General features: G+C 33.3%; 1 protein-coding gene across 4 annotated transcripts in view; it reads left to right on the top strand.

The window, feature by feature from the left end:
- Nucleotides 1-18,023, top strand: part of MEF2C (myocyte enhancer factor 2C) — a 195,427-nt gene that overhangs the window by 21,431 nt on the left and 155,973 nt on the right. For 2 of the 4 annotated variants that reach the window (XM_011944248.1, XM_011944247.1), the window contains exon 1: nucleotides 1-267. The exons of the other annotated variants lie outside the window; for them this stretch is intronic. The gene's annotated coding sequence lies outside the window, so the exon portion shown is untranslated. The remainder of the gene's footprint in view (nucleotides 268-18,023) is intronic. 4 annotated transcript variants of the gene reach the window in all.

Raw genomic sequence — 18,023 nt, 5'->3', positions numbered from 1 at the left:
CACATCGTCTCCAGCTCTCTGCTCGCTCTGCTCGCAGTCACAGACACTTGAGCACACGCGTACACCCAGACATCTTCGGGCTGCTATTGGATTGACTTTGAAGGTTCTGTGTGGGTCGCCGTGGCTGCATGTTTGAATCAGGTGGAGAAGCACTTCAACGCTGGACGAAAGTAAAGATTATTGTTGTTATTTTTTTTTCTCTCTCTCTCTCTCTCTCTTAAGAAAGGAAAATATCTCAAGGACTAATCTGATCGGGTCTTCCTTCATGTAAGTACCCCTGACATTTCTCGAGGAAATAGAAAACCCGGGTATTGTCTCTAAAATCTGCATCTATATATTCCACGGCACTATGTCTATCTATCCCTGTGCCTTTTTTGAAGGCTGAAGTTGAGGTTCGTTGTGCATTCTTTTCGTTAGATTCCATGATTTCCTTGTTTGTTGCTAAAAGTAACTTTTTAGATAGTCGTATCTGTTTGCCATCAGCTATTGAAATCACTCCTGACTCGTTCCTGTCACACCAGTGTATTTAAAGTTTCATGAAGTTAGTTCACGTCATTAGCATGTTTGATATGGTGGAGCGTGTGGAGCCTGGTGGATTTTAATGTTTCACAGCATGTTCTGTGACCTTGAAGTAGATGTCTTAAGATTTAGCAGTTAGTTCACTGTGGAAAGATGCTCCCATGAGTCCCCCAAAGACACTGATTTGCCCTGGGTTATGCTTCTGAGCCACTAATTCTTGGGATTAGTTTGAGCTAAAGCATGGCTGTCTGTCAGAGTATACCTTTGTGCATTTCCTTCCCTCACCAAAGTACTGGCTTGACAGAAGGATTCTTAATTGGTGTGGACAAAAAGTAATATCCCTGCCATGATAGTCTACACATTTCACAATTCACGTTCGATTTCAGCATATAGTTTGCTGTTCAGGTCAAGTCAAATATATAGCCGTTTAAAAGCAAGCAAGGTTAAGTCACTTAAATTGCCTTCTCTTTGGACTTGGAATGAAAGTTACCAAACTCAATGATAAAGTTTGGCACAAAGGAAGTATATATAGGTGTGACACATTGTTTATTGTATTATTAAATGTTATGGAAGTATTTACATTTAGTGCTAATGTTATCTTCCTTCCCTGAACATGGCTATTGATTTTTAAAGAATTTTATATCTGAATCACTTCTGACTATTCTAAGTCCAGTAGTTATCATTCTTTGGGGAAAGCCTTTTTTCGTCACATTTTAGGAATGCGTGTCTTTTGTATAAAATAGTTTATATGTAAATGCTGACAGTATAATAAGTAGAATTGGGCTCTCTGCCAGTTCCTTAACCGGTCCTCAGTGGAGAATTGCTTTGACACAAAGTGCGTTTTACTATTGTGAATCTGAAACTAACTCTAATAGTAATTGTCTTATGAAATGCTTGGGGACTGCATATAATTTCTAAGTGCTATAAAGGAAACTCCAGCCACCTCATTATACCAGTCCAAAAAAAAAAGTGACCAGCCTACTTTCACTGGCACCTTGCAATGGAATTGTGGTTGCAGAGTAAAGATGTTTATGTGGAGTATAATAACTCCAGTCCCTAGAGACTTGGTAGGACATGGAAATGTGACCACCTGTGAACCCCGTTTAACCTCGTATTGCATACCAATTTTAGCTTTAAATAGATCAACAATCTCTAATTTGAAACTAAAACATCTTATTTAATTTTAAAAAATAATGTCAGTTTTGGCTAGTCTTTAAAAACATTCAGTATGTACCAATATGGTATAAGCAGTATTTTTGTTTCTTCATCAGTTTCAATTAAAGATAATGCTATTAAAAGCCATATTATTGTCTTCCAGTGTATGCATGAAATTATTTACGTTAAAAGAAGTAGTTCTAAAGCAAGACTCAGAACTTGATAGGTAAAATGAGATGTCCCTATCTAACATCCTATTTCAAGAGGAAAGAAATATTTTAAATATCTCGTTCAATTTGTAGAAAAGTACATTTAGCTGTGTATTCGGCTACTAACTCAATTCTAAAAGTTTTCATTAAAACAGTCTTTAAACATAACATTTGCTTAAAATTTGATTCTCCCGTCAAACAGGCAGTAGGTGGCTGTTATCTTTACTTCAAGTTTTACTAAATTTTATAAAAATCTACTATTTTTATTAATATAATTCACACAGCATTGGAATGTTTGACTTTTTTTCAGGCTTAGGAAAGGCAGCATTTTACTTCACTCATTAATTATACCATTTACATCCTGATTGCTGTGCATGTGGAATATATTGAAAGATAATATTAAAGTGTCAGTTTTATTAAATGTTTGTTTTTTATTTCAATAACGAATGAGCAATTTGTAATAAAAACAGTTTTCCACCTTTTCTGAGCTATTCGTATTTTAAAAGTATGCAATCACCGATACTAACTTTTCAAGATAGAAGCACTTTAATACTAGATAACTCCATGAAACTTAGATAACAAGAGGCAACTTGCCTCTTTTCTTCTTTGTAAACATGTTCATTTTGCAAAATTTGGGGGAAATGATACCTGAAATTTTTTCCTTGGCCCTAACTTAACGGAATCAATAAATTGCATAACACTGCAAATGTATCTTTCTAATAAATAATATATTGTATTTAAACTTCTTTTATAAAGAACAGCACTGAATAACTCCTTAGCATATCTTAACATTATCTTTTAAAACTTTCTTCTGTTTATTGAAGTATATTTTGTGGTTTTATTTCTCAACTCTAAAGTGTGGTATAATTTGAGTCTATGAAATCTCAGAAAGTGACAAAAATGGGGAAATAGCTGTGCAGCAATACTTGTGCTACATAACAACAAAGACATAACTATTAAACAGAGAATTCTGGCTTTGGGGACATGATTCGAAGCAACGTAGAAGAATTTAATATGCAATTCATGGTCACAAGATGGACTGTTAAGAGATTATTAATAAAGTTACACTTCTTTTTCAAAAGCTCATCCTCTGAGAAAATGCCACACAAATTAATATCTAAAACTTATCAAAATACACATATTCATTCTATACTAATGTGGTGATTGCCTGGACACGATGAAGTGATTTAATCACTGATGTTTCATCAGTATGCTTCATGTGGAAAGATAGGTAATTAAGATCCCCGTCCTTAGCACTGTACCTTAATCTCATAGGCGCGTGGACTATCTTGCACTCAGTAAAGCTTGACTGTTCACCGAGATCTGTCACCTTTAGGAAATCAAACCAGATTACAGAGGTGATTCACAAAACCAGGAACAACAACAGAGTCTATGCACCTTACAAAAGGCAGATTACATAGTTCACATGTTATTTTGATAGGTCAAAGATAAAAGCTGATTGTTGAGGAATGGCAAGACACTCAATTTCAAATGATGCTAGATAAGTATACTTTGACCCTGTTGCTTCATCATTATGAACCATTCAAACAATGGAAAATTCAGTTTTCAAATGACAGGCTTTCAGTAGTGAAGTAAGAGAAAACATGTCCTTTTTTGTCTATGTCCTCATTGTGTAAATTTTAAGTTCCATCATTTCTTTATGAACAAACATCAAATTGTCTGCTTACATGAAGCAGGTATTGTAAGACTTAAATGCATTAGACATTTTCAGAGGCGTTATAAATAGCACAAAACAGAATTTGCCAGAAATAAAACATACACTCATGTTATTGAGTAATTCAGCAGAAAATGCATAATAGTCAATATCCATTATGCTATTCTGTTGCCAAATATATTCTACATAAAAATGTGTAATTACATAGTTATGAATCCATACATCTGAAATATATCTTCATAAAAGTTCATTGGTCAAATTATATATATATATATCTCATGAATGTTATATAAAGGTCATTCTTTACAACAGAATGTGATGTTTTGAGAGTTTATTTCAGAGAATAAAGTTTTGGTTTACATAATAACATTTAAAAAATCTTAACTTCTTACACACCCAACTTTACAGTAATTTCTTGCTTCTTCTAAAATTGAAGTCCTTTTTCACCCAACTGATGCCTCCTAGTGTTTCACACAATAAAACACTAATGAGTCACCCATAAATGTAAACATTGCATTTTCATTGCCTACATCATCTGTGATACATAAAATTAATATTTATGTGTTTAATTTTCTGTGCACCATTGTAATAAGATAGAAAATTTTAGTGAATGAGATGTTTCTTCTGAGTGGATTTGTGGCATGCACTTGCGGGTTTTCTTTGACCATAACCATATCTTACTAAGTTTTAATAAGTTTGTTACCTTGAGTTCCAGTTATATATTCACTCTTATTTCAAGTGAGAAACACAGCAAATAACAAAGCTTCCATTTTGTAGGTCTGGGAATTAATTATATAGTTGAGTTCATTCTGAAATGCCTGATAAATTGCACAAGGACTATCCATTTCATTTAAACACTAAAATATCTTAAAAGAGATATAATTTTTTTTTGCTTGCTGTGTCTTTACACTTGCAAATTTCTTTGTAAAAGTGGAATAAAGAAAAAGAATATTTAGAAAAGATAAAATAAAGATAAATGCAAAATTTTCTATAAATGTGGAGTATATTACTTTATTAGAAAATAATGACAAAAGAAAAACTTGCCTTGGAAGGAAATACATTATTCTACATAATGGGAAGTCCTGTTAGAACGTAATATCCAATGACCGGCAGCTTGCCTTAATGAGGTAGAAGTTAGTGGGTACCAACTTTGGTGTGAGTTTTCTGCCATTAGGATGATAAGTGCAGACCTGTGATATTTTTGCACGTTTGTGATTTCAAACAGCTCTCTGATTCTGCTTGCTAAGTTTCTAAATATTTTTTCTCTAATATAATTATGAAAGAAAGGGGTAATTCCTCTAACGGGTCTTAAATTGAAAGGAGGCAGTCAAAAACTTGTAACATTCATGGGCCTCTTCCTGAGGTGTCATACAACATATATGTACACAAAAACATTCATGAGTTTCTTCTACTAACACAAACATTCTAAGCATCCAAGTGTAGACACTTGATTGAACTTCATTTCTGTTATCTGTGTATGTGTCATTTAGGTCTTCTGACTCAAAATACACAGCGTATTAACAATATTTGACTATCACTTAAGATTTTCTAATTTAGTCAATAATACAGTGCTATTACAATTGTTGGACACATTTCAAAGAATGTAAGGGGGTGTGTTCCTTTAGTTCAAGGAAGCAAACATGTAGAAAGGGGTGGACCTTTCCCACAAGAGCCACATTTCTTCCCTTGGAGAATTGAAGCAAATATGCAGTATGTAAGTGAATAGCAGCATGAGAAAGAAAATAATTTGCAATGATCTCCTATAGTTAGTGAGCAAAGAAAATTGTCAATTTTTTTTAAAGCAGCTCTTATTGACAACCTATCTTACACTGAATATTGAAAAAAGGTATATGAAAGTTTTATAATTTCAGTATGTTTTAACATTCATGCATGAAATAACTGTAAAGTACACTGTAATAATTTTGTTCTTGCTTAAATCAAGAATTTTGTAGTAACCATGTTACTTTACAGACAATGTTGAGGCCTAACAAAATAAAGGGTGCTGGAAGCATTCATTCCTTGCCCCTCTCTTTTAAGAATATGAAGATAGCATTGATGTTCTTATGTTATTTTTGTCTGTGTAAGAAAAATAATTAAAGAATGTTCTATGACAAAGAATACCATTGTAAAAATAAGATTATAGAAAAGGCTATTCAATATATTATTATCTCGCATCTCCTTGATACTATTTTAATGTTTACTGCAAAAAATCATATTCCTATTAAATATGGAAATTATGTGATACATGTTATATAAATTCATGGTTTACTTTCAGGTGATATGAGTAACATTTATTTGTCATCACTATAGTTCATTTGCTGTACATTTTCATTTTATTGTGCAAGTTAAATCTTGGTATATATTTTAAAAATACAGCCAATGTAAACAAAGTTCAAAGCACATGAAGAGAATCTTTCGAGGGCATTGAAAAGGAAATTGATAACATTACAAGCAATAAAAACAGTAAGCCTATTACAGGCAGATTTCTTCAGGAATCATTACTCTTAAATAATGCAGACATTATAGAGACTTTATTAATTCTTAATGCTGTTAATTTGAAATGAATGGAACAATGTTGTTCCTCCTGCAAGGGTTGGGATTCAGGTAGAATGACAGTGCAAGTCCTCAAGTAGTGATTTGAATTAAATACTCAAAACTTGTTTTTAGAGGCTGGAGGAACTATCTGATCTTCAAATTAGTCCCTTTGGAGAACCTGCTTTTTGCAAATAGCATCATGAGCGTGGTGGTCTGGTTTTCCTCTTCTATCTTGTTGTCATAGATAAGATGCACATGAAGAATTCATATAAATTGCTCTCAGATACTATGGATTCCTAGCATATTGTATTTAAAAAGAGGTGGATGTGGTCCTTCGATAGAATGTGAAGTGTTTTTTTAAAAAAACAGCCAAGAACTATCCCCGTCTTTTTTTCACACCTGTGATTCTTTCAGCAAGTTAGAAGGATAGCAAGAGAATGTGCATCCTTCCCCAAACCCCGAAGACAGGCAGCTTTGGCTTAAATATGCTTATTTTCAAAATTAGAAAATAAATTCATTAACGTAAATACGTTGAGATAGACAAAGAAATTTGCCTGCTATAGAGTAAACACGCGATTTATACTTTTTGTCTTCTGATTAGTTGTTGACCCTGAATAAGGTGCTTACAACCAAGGCATATTATGGAAAACTGACATTATTGCTTAATGTAACATGAGAGATTGGAATTTCTTTAAAGTAATTTTGAAGATGTGATTATTTAGCAGAAATATTCACTGGAGCATTTTACTTTTAGAAATTATGGTCACACAAGGAAGCCTTTATAGGACCGACTACCTAATTGCAGTCAAAGATCTCTTGAATGAATGAACACACACACAGAGAAGAACACACATTTTAAGAATATAGTGGTCCTATATTTTTAAAAAATTTTGCCACATTTTTTATATCTGAACAGAACGTATATGTCTGAGCAGATGTTTTAAGTTATATCCTTCATGTAGGTGAGTCTGTAAATGTACCATTTAACTTAAATGGCTTTGTTGGAAGGTAGTTTGAGGAGTTTAAAAAGGAAAAAAAAAAAAACAAAAACTTCCAGTTACTATAGTTTCAGCTCTTTCTTCTTTAAAAACAGTAATTACACTCAGGATAAAGAAAGAAAAATAAACTCTTTTAATTCTTTGTAACATCCACAGGTTTTCAGGTAGAGCTCTGGTATATTTTTATTCCTGAATATGCAGGGCAGGTACTGGAAGCAGAGCTACAAAATGAAAACTTACTGGCTGCAGACCAGATACTGTGCACAGTGCCACATCATAAACTTCCCTTCTTCTGTCTCGGAGTGATCTCAGCCCTAAGTAATGTCCTTTTTTTCCCCCTGCATAGGGTAAGGAACAGAGGGCCTTCTTCCTGGGAAATAGGGGAAATAGCTTTGGGAAAGGAAAAGCATAATGTTTCCCCTCTTTTGAAAATTCAGCCTCTTAAATTGCTAAGACATTAACTGCAAAGTGGATTCAGTATGTTTCCTTTTTATTCCCATATAGCAGTTTAGAATGCATAAAACAATAGGTGTGAGATAGAAAATGAGACCTCTTCCCCACCCCCTACCTCCAGCACACCCAGACCCAATCAGGTATCTGTACTTTTTGTTTCACGAAGAAAAATATAATGGTTTCTTTTCAATGAAGCCTGTGCATTATATTCCAGATATGTTAGATCATTTTGTGATGCAAATTAGCATTGAGGTTTTTTGTACTTATCTCGGGAAATAGCAACGTTCCACCACAATGTGTGGTGCTGCAATAATTTTTATTGATAAACACCCACACTTTAAATGATTATTAGGGGTCAAAATACAGAGTACAGAGGGAGAAAATGTGAGCTTTAGTTTTATGCTTTTCATTTGAAAGGTACAGTGTAAGTAATGTGTTTAATACAATGCAAAATAAATTGACTTCTAAATATCTGCATTAATGTTCCTTGTATCTGAAACTATAGTCTAAAAACTTGTACTTCTCCTTAAAAAAATAAAGTAAAAATTTTTTAAGAAGCAGGCTTTAATTACCAGTTACATTTTCAACTGTTACCCATGTGATTTTTTAAAAATCCTATTAAGAAAATAATTTCTAGCTGCCATGGCTCCTTTCAATCAGTAGAATTCTCATTTGTATGAGGTGCAGCCAGCACACCTTTCTAAAACTAGCCTTCTTCTTTAGAAATGTATTAAATGAGAGCCTTCAGGAAAAAGTGTTACCACTTAATAAATATTTGGTCTAATTTTATTTTTAAACTAAATTATTGATTTAACAGTATATGGATAGTGTATAAATGTTAGCTTTGTCGTTAACCCACTACACTAATTATTAATTGCCTATATGAAATTGACCAAATTAGACCAACAGTTAAGTGTAATTTAATTTTATTTCTCTTGAAACCTAAATAGATAAGAGTGATAATTTTAATTATGTTTAAATATCAAGCATCTATCTTTCTGTGAATGCAAATGTTCCCAATAAATTGTTAAGAAATTAATGCAGCATAAATCTTAAAAAATGTATAAGGCAGCTTATAAGAATATGAAAACAATGGCATATTCCTATACCTGGTACTTTTTCAAGGCCCATTAGCAAGGGAGGAAAAAAATGTTAAACTTTGTTTTGTAAAGGCTAATATAGATATGAGTCAATACTTTTTGGCGTTTATTTGTTAGAAAATTACACATATTTAAAAATTCAGATTAAAACTATGCTTCTATTTAGGCTATTGTATAAGAGATTTCTTTATTTTCTTGGAAATTCTCTGGAACAGTAGGATCATTTGAATCATACCCCTTGGTAAATATTGTCAGATACATTGTAAAGTTTCAACTATTGAACACGTGTATGGAATGGAAATTTTAAAATAGATAATAAACTATCTTTCTATTTAAATATGATAAAACTATACCTGATTAAAACGTTGACTCTATTAGAGGTTCACCTAGTTGATAATTCTCTGGTCAAGAATTTGGGAAATCTTAAACTCTGTTAACCATTAAAACAATTACTTCTTTAAGGTACCTGATTTTCATCCATATTTGAGGAGCCTTATTAAGTTGTTGGGTGGTCTTTTAGTAAAGGTTTATGTGGTTTAAAAAGTAGATCTTTTCACCCTTCTATTACAGTTAACATTAATATCTTTAAAAGGTACTGTGTAAATCCAGACCTAATTCATTCTGGATGATTTTTCTTAACTAAATGAAGTCTAACAAATTTGTTTATTTTTAAGTGAATCTATTTTTTTATTTCTCGTATTTATTGGAAGTCCACTTAGACTCTATATAGGTTAGAAGTTAAAGGAAATAATTTTGACTATTTTTTTCTTTCATTTTATGTTTGAATTTTTCCCGCCTTACATAAATCAAAAAAAAAAAAAAAAATCCATGGCAACATTGATGGATTTGCAGAAGGCTGAGTAACATACTCAATACCCATTATTTGTTTCCCTATAACTCTTTGGTTGAAATGAATCGGCAATATCCCTTCCAAGACTGTTTGATCTTGCTTGATTTAGAGTGAGCGCTATGTGATTTTTCCCTCCGCTTCTCTCATTTCATAGCTTCAAAAAAAATCAGAGAATTCTTCACTTCAATGTTGTTTCCTTCCGTTTTCATTGTTTTCGGATTCTCTCCTTTCGAAGCTTCCTTCTTGCTTCAAAGTATTTGTCATTGTGAAAGCAAGTGCACTTTTAACTTGTTTTGACTACACACGGGCGACAGAATTGTTTTAGGTGCTAATGTATCTCCTTACACTTCAGAAACTGATGTGGTTCATCACAGCCCAATGCCATGATTTGAAAGAGCTGCAGACACTGATCTTGAAACAGCCAGGGCTGTAGGATCATGTCTTTGTAAGGAACAACAGCAGCTTTAGAGTCACTTGGTGGTATATTCGTGGCAAACATGAACAGCTTCATGAACTCCCTGGAAGTGGTACAGTTATTGGGCAAGTTCAACCAAATTATGCCTTTTAGGTTGCTCTATGAAGTAAGTGTTGGACCAGAAATCCAACGGGGTGAGTGTGTGTGTGTGTGTGTGTGTGTGTGTACGGTGTGTGTACAGTGTGGGGAGCATCGGGTGGGGGAGAGCAGAGAGAGACATAAAGCGTGAAAGGGTGAAGATACACTCAAGAGAGGGAAGATCATTTAAACAGCCATAAAGAGTTTGGAGACCCCATTTCCACACTTAATATCATTTCTTTGATTATATATGTTACGCTATTAGACAAACATGTCCATAAACAATAAAGAGTAATGATTAAGAACAACGACCAAAACTGGGTCCAAAAGCCGACCTCCCATTTACTGGTTAGTGGTTTTAGGCAGTTGTTTTAATGACCAGAAAGCCCCAGTTCCAGGATCTGTAAAATGGGAGTTATAAAATCACCCACCTCTTAAAGTTTTTTAAGGATTTACTAGGATAATGGATATAAAACCATAATGCAGACACATGTAAATGATCAGTAATTACTAAATTATTATCATAGCATTACACTATAGTTTAGTCATTTTACATTCCTGCTAATGATCATTTCGAAATTTTGGGTGAGATGGTTATTAAAAATTATTTTTCAATAATACTTTCAGTCAATTAAATTTGGGTCATATTCAGAGCAAGTCTGTAATTCTTACGCAGTGGTGGGTCAATTCTAATGATTGCTAAGTACAATATGCTGCTTTCTTCAAGAAAATCAAAACCTTTCACAGATTAGATGTTATTAAATAAATATCATATTATTTTTAGAACCAGAAATGGAAACAAAGAAACAAAATAATACTATCCATGAATTTTAAAAGTCATTTACTCGAAGTTCTGAATTGCAGATAGATTATTCCTTGATGCAAGTTCAGTTTGGAGGAAGTGTTTCATGTAGTTATTAGGTGATTTTAATGGTGTAACTAGCCTTGCCAAGAATTCTAAGTCTTTTTCTTAGTAATATTCACTTTTGAAGTATACGTTCAAAATCTTTGTTTATTTTTCTTATTAGACAACTTTGATTATTTATAGAGATGGAATTAATTTATGATGAATGTGTGTTCTTTTAGTCTTTATAATCCTTCACAAGAACTCTTGCATAATAGGCATTCTATAGATATTTGTTGAATAAATGAATGAATTGTATTTTCCCATAAAGAGGAAATGCATTTTTTATTTGAAAAGAAAATATAACCAGCAAATGGTTCCCTTATTATCTATTTTTCTCTAGATTTGAGGGATTATTCATTATGACCACAGTTTATCAACTTTGAGATGATGAATAAATGAACTCGTCTTAATTTGGGTATTTTTATGTATATGAGAAAAAACATAAAGTATAGAAAATGCAGAATTATACCTGAGGATTATTACTTTCTGATAATGCAAACAAATTTAGGTAAAATGTAGATTAAAAAATGTGAGCATTACTGGTGTCAGGACACCCCTTTGTTCAGCTTTTCTGTTCACATAGTTTCTCAAAAAAATTCGTATTTTGAATGTCAGGTAATATCAATGAGACATGCCCAGTTTATACAACCTGGCGAGTTGCAACCACTTGAAATCGTTCTCCTGCTTTTGAATAATGCCCCTCTAGTGTGCACCTTGCATTTCAGCTTTCTTTTCTAACTCTGTTTTAATGCCTGGATAAAGAGTGCTCAGCGCAAGGAATTCTTGCAGAGTGGACTTCCCTATGGTAAAACAGCATGGACAGCTCCCAACACTGCAATCAAGGACGCCTCTAAAAGCTTTAATTTAAAAATAATAATAATAATAATAAGTCTGCATGAAGATGATGGAGCCCTCTAAGGCACATGGGCTTAGAGAATTATTCCCATCTGCAACCCCCTCCCCCTACTTAGTAGCCCTTTCCAGGGTTATGATTACTGGAAAATGGCTGTTAATCACCAGAATTTTTTTTGACTGCAGCTGCTTCAGTCAGACTACTAATCTATTAAACAACTTCATCTTCAGTTTAAAATTTGCATTGTATACTGTATAGAATAAATTTTCATTGTAATCAGAGCATCCGAGAAAACTTCTTGATATGATTTATAGAAGCACATTTGTTTTTATGTATAGACCTCTCTACCGCTATTGAGCCAATTGTTTAAACAATACCGTGGTTGATCAGCATAAAATAAAGTATTGTAGCACTCTTGAGTGCAAGCAACATTTACAATAGTCACATTTGCAGAATATTTGAATTGTGGCATCTTTGGCACTTGTCAATATAATACCCACATAATTCAAAAACTTACCCCAGATATTTAAAATTCGACTTGAACCTGAAAGGGTTTTTATAAGTTTAGTGTTTTTGTACCAGGCTGTGGTAGAGTGGTTTGGCCTCTTTTTCTACGCTAATGCTTATTTCATTGCCATAATTTGAAGAAATAACCCAAAACCTGAGTCAATATTTAGTGCTGAGAGAGGACAAAACAGCTCTAATTTACAAAGAACTCCTTTAAAACACATTTTTATATGTAAAATTGACAGGCTAAAAGATGTGGTTGGATGATGTTCATCATGTTGGAAAGAATGTTTCAATTAAAGTTGAACACTTTCTCTTCCAGGTCTTTTTTTCTCCATTTTTTATTTGCTGTGCCAAGGTATCCATGTGCGTTTTTCCACTGTCATCTGGCTCATTCCCAGCAGATGCACACAATCTGTTCTGCTGTCACTAACAGGGTTCGGTTTATGAAAAGAATGTGTCAGAACATGCCACTATAGTCACTTTTACAGGTTTTTTTAAAGAGTAACTGAGAATATATGCATTGCCCTAGTTTTATTGTGCTCAGGCCTTAAGAGATTTCTAAGAAACTTTTATAATATTCATAGACCAAAAGCTTTCTTCCAAACATATTTTTGACCAAATATTTACTTTCCATTAAAAATAAAATTTTAAAAGTTCACAAACATCTTTATGAAATGTGTCATATTTAAATATGAGTAAATTTTTATAGGATTGTTTAAAATAAATCATAGATTTTTATATAAAATTATTAAATTTCCAATTATGAAATTTACTGCATAATCCTTCAATACATATCTTCCCTCATACTAAATGCAAACTTACCTTCCTACTCAAGTCAAAAGCATTGTTTAAAAAATGTATTGTAATAGAATACTTAGGATATGGCCACAAGTACCAGTTATTTGATCTGATACATAATACTGATTTCCCTAAGTGTTTGACACCATTAACTTAAAACCAAAGTAGTTAAGCTACCAAAACGTTCTTAGTCCATATAGAGATGCATGATACATTGTCCTTTCACAAAATAATATGACATTTTATTTTTGTAAGTGTGCATGTTTTAAAAGCATAATAGAAAATCAGTTATGAAATTAATTTTTGTTAAGATTTCTGTATTTCTATTGACTGTTCTTAAAAAATCAGTTTTTGCTGTCTTCATAAAAAATAATTTTTCTGTTACTATGTGAATTAAAAAAATTTGAGCAATGGAAGTTGCATTCGTTTCTGAATTCATAAGTATAGTAAGTTAATAGAATTTGAAATTTCAAGTGTGTGTAGTATGTACTGCATATGCAGATAGATAATGGACACATTTACATTTTGTATACAGTTCATGATATTTAAATATCTCCCAGAATTGAAGGCTTTAGAAAGGTACTTAAGTGCTAGTTTTAGGATTTTAAAACAATTTTTGACTTGGAGAACAACTCAAAAGTTCAGGAAAATTAAACATTTTTTAATCAGTTATAATTCACATGCACTAAAAATGCAGATTAAGAAAATATATTAAGGAATGACAGTTTGTACAAATGAAACATTTTATATGTGTGTGTGTGTGTGTGTATATATATATGTATGAAAACTAGTTTCAGATTTCTGCCTAGGGAAAAATTACAAAATACATTTAAGGCACAACATGATGATGAAACTGATATATTGTCACATAGACAAATCCAGCAATATAAATTAAGACCTTTGTGAAACAACTTTGTCATTATGGTAAGAAAATAATTTACAGTTGGAACTCATTGACACTGTTGTCACGTCGTATAGATTAATTGCTAAATTGTCTTTCTGACGTTCTATCACATGCTTGTTATAGTAAGTTTTCTTCATAAAGAAAAAGGAATCCTTGTATGTTTTATTTCAAATATTATAATGTGTACGTGACTGTTGTAAGTTGATTTTATAATGTTTTTTGACTATGTGAACACAGCACACAGACTTAAGATGAATCATAAAGAACAATTCTGGAGTTCACTTTTTTTTGCCAACATTTTAAATCTGTAATCTTACACATCAGATAGCTCGACTTTTTATCTAACCTGTAAGTAATTTCATTGCTTTGTTTTGGGTAATTCGGAATATTTGCTCTTGGCTTAAAAGGCCAGGAATCGTAGGTGGTGAACTGATAAGAATGTTCTAGCTGTATCATGTGGATTGTCATAGCCTCTCTCTCTTATCCTTACAGTATCAGCAGGAGGGTTGGGGGAGAATTGTAGTCTGTTACAAGAAAGTAGATGGCCTCACTAACTAACTATGCCAGTATTGGGTGGGGGGTGTCACACGGACTTGGAGAACAACCAGAATCGTTTATTTTGCTGCAATTTGAATATACATGACATCCTTTCAAGACAAAACTCCAGAGGCAAACTTATTTATACTTAAAATCTTCTATCACTCAAAGTGCAAATATCATCCCAAATTTCACTGGGGGAAAAGCGTACTCTTCTTAGCAGTATTCACCGAACTTGAACATTTGCAGTTGCGTTTTGCCTTGTGAAATGCTTGTAAATACCAGATCTTCTAAAAAGGTAGGCTTTTTTATTTAGTAATGCCTCATAAAGAAATAATCAGATATTTTCCCCCCAGCTTTACTTTTTAAAGTCAAAGGAAGAGTAGTTTTGAAACGTGAAATGTTGCTGGTTCTCCAGGATATGAACCGTGGGGCCATTTTTATCTCAAAAATACTTTTTAAAGTTTTGCCAGTTGTCTTGATTTCCAACACAGGGGGTACCACCCTCCTTTGTGGTTGGGAGGTAATTCTTTCTTTGCGTTTGCTTAGTCATAGGTCTTTTTGGAGCAAAGACAGATTATTTTTGTGACACTGTCCCCAAAATATATATTATTCATAGACTAAGAAACCCATCAAAGAGTCTCCCTGCACGCGTAATGATAGGTTGGACTGCAGTGACCAGAAGGCTCTCCACTCAGCTTTCTTTAGGGAATTTAAAGACAGTTGTATCCTTTTTCCATCTGCATCGACATATGTTGACCAGTTGGTTTTCAATTCTTGCTGGCTTGGTGGTTGAAAGTAGGACTGATCTTCTATAAATATAATTGATACTTTCAACTATGACTTAGGAATTCCACTTTTACTTTCTTTAGCGTCACTACTCAAAATATCTCTAATAATTATAATAACATTTATGATATGTGTTTAAAAGCTTATATTATTAATTTGAAAGAATTGCTAATTATAATAATAAAAACCACAGCTAACATTTTTTTGAGAGCATACCATATACTTGAGCACTGTTCTATGGGCCTGAAGTTTTAAATGCATTAATTCATTTATTCCTCAAAACTTAATGAGGTAGGTGCAGTTACTATCCCCATTATATGGATGAAGAAACTGAGGTAAAAATTTGCAAAGTAACATGTCCAAAGTTATCCACTTAATGTCAGACCTAGAATCTCAACCCAGATAGTCAGTCTCAAGTCCGCTCTCTTCCTATTAAGCCAAAATCTCACATACTTGATCTTATCTGTTAGATAGGAAGAAAGAAAGAGTCAATTACTGAGTCTTCATTTTGCCTGGCATCTTGGGGAAAAATATTTAGTAACCTTGGAATGACAATATAACTAAGTTTGTGTAAACATGTTTGTATTGTTTTTAAAGATAAGTGAATTAGTTGTTGGTCTGTGATATATACTTCCACATTGTTAATGTGAAGTGAGAAAAACATATATTATCAACTACTTGATAAATCATCTTTTCACAAGCAATGTCTTATTACTGTTTGCGAAAATATATTTTTCCAGCTACAATATTAGCTTTAATTGAAATGGGAAAATCTCATTTTATGTCATCGCTGTCTAGTGACCACTTCGCTATTCATTTCTTGAGCTGTTTTCATTTTTAACCTGCATTTGCAAGAATCATAGTAATTTATATGGTTTTAATTTTAAAATGTGAGATGTATGACGGAGTCTATAAATGAGTATTAAATGGATTTCAGAAGTTATTCAGTAAATTTAATTAGTGCAGATGGATATTCTAGAGAATTCAACTTCAAGAACACCTTTAAACTTTTTCTTTGTAGTTAAAAAAGGAAAACAACAAAACCTAACCAGAGTTAGATGTGAAATAACTACTGACGCGTTAGAACAAGGTCATATTATATTTGAAAACTAAGAAATATAATATCAAGTTTATTCATCAAATGCATAGCTTTTAGCTTTTAACTGAATTTTTCCGGGTTCAGTAAAAGACCCTTTGAAAAAGGAAAAGGGTCATTTTTAGAATTTTTACTGTGAGAAACAATATGAACTTTCTTTTTTCTAATAAACAGTGTCCTTGTTTTTTCATAAAAGTATTGCCGTACTATTGACTAGAAGTGAGGACAGAGAGGCTGGCCAGAGGTCAAATGGGACACAGACATTTCTGAATTACCAAATATACAAGCTTTGGACTTCAAAATTAATAGCTGCCATATCTTTAATGTCATGGATTCTTTGCCAAATTTCCACAGTTCATATTAGTAACTACATTTGCTTCCGCTTTGTTTCACTGTTGAAGAGAATGAAATGCTTGTTTGGATTATCATGCAAATATGCAAATAATCTATGCTCTCTGTATTTAAAAATTTGTTTATTAGAAATGTGACTTGAAGATTTGGGGATTCAATGTATTATTTGAAATTAATTGATTACAGTGATAAACAGCCTTCCTGTCATTTATGATGCCCATTGGCGGGGGAGTTTTGTGTGCTTTATGCAATATTAAGTGCCATTGATAACACTCAGTGTTCATTCTTCTCTTTCCAGCAAAACCCCTGAGGCCAGTTATATCTACTTCCTAATGTGATTTTGACTAAAGTTGTTTGAATTTTCTCTGTTTGGAATCTTCTAACTGTAAAGCACGCTCTAAGACTCCATAAAACACCTTATTTATATTAATATCCGTTTGAGTTATAAATATGCAGGAAATAATTATTCACTCTAAAGGCCTGGATTACCCTAAGACTGAGGAGGAAGTTATAGCTGTTGGTTAATTCTATAAAAGATAATTGCATAAACTTATTAGTAATATTCCTTGAAGAGGATTGTGATGTAACTAATATTGCATTTCAAAAGCATTTTTTAAAAGTTTAAACATCCAAAGACTAAAATCAACCAAGTTTCTCACAAACAGAATTCATTAGAAGACTATGGGCTATAACTGAAATTTGGTATATGCCAAGTGACAAGGTCATAGGTGTAAAACATTGGATTTCCTTTGAACAGTTAGCTTAGATAAGTGGTTCTGAATTATTGGCTGTAAGGAGAATTATTTTAAAATACTGATGTTAGCCGGGCACAGTGGCTCTTGCCTGTAATCCTAACTACTCGGGACACTGCAGCTGCAGAGTCGCTTGAGATCAGGAGTTTGAGACCAGCCTGGGCAGCATAGTGAGATCCAGTCTCCAAAATTTTTTTATAACGGCCAGGCATGGTGGCTCATGCCTGTAACCCCAGCACTTTGGGAGGCAGGTGGATCACCTGAGGTCAGGAGTTAGAGGCCAGCCTGGCCAACCTGGGGAAGCCCCGTCTCTACTAAAAATACAAAAATTTGCTGGGCGTGGTGCCAGGCACCTGTAATCCCAGCTACTCAGGAGGTTGAGGTGCAGGAGAATCGCTTGAACCCAGGAGGCGGAGGTTGCAGTGAGCCAAGATTGCGCCATTGCACTCCAGCCTGGGTGACAGAGCGAGACTCCGTCT

Source organism: Colobus angolensis, unplaced genomic scaffold (genome assembly GCF_000951035.1).
Source record: "Colobus angolensis palliatus isolate OR3802 unplaced genomic scaffold, Cang.pa_1.0 Scaffold23, whole genome shotgun sequence".
Taxonomy (NCBI): Eukaryota; Metazoa; Chordata; class Mammalia; order Primates; family Cercopithecidae; genus Colobus; species Colobus angolensis.
Note: the sequence above shows the minus strand (reverse complement) of the source record. Positions and strands in the feature narration are given on the sequence as shown.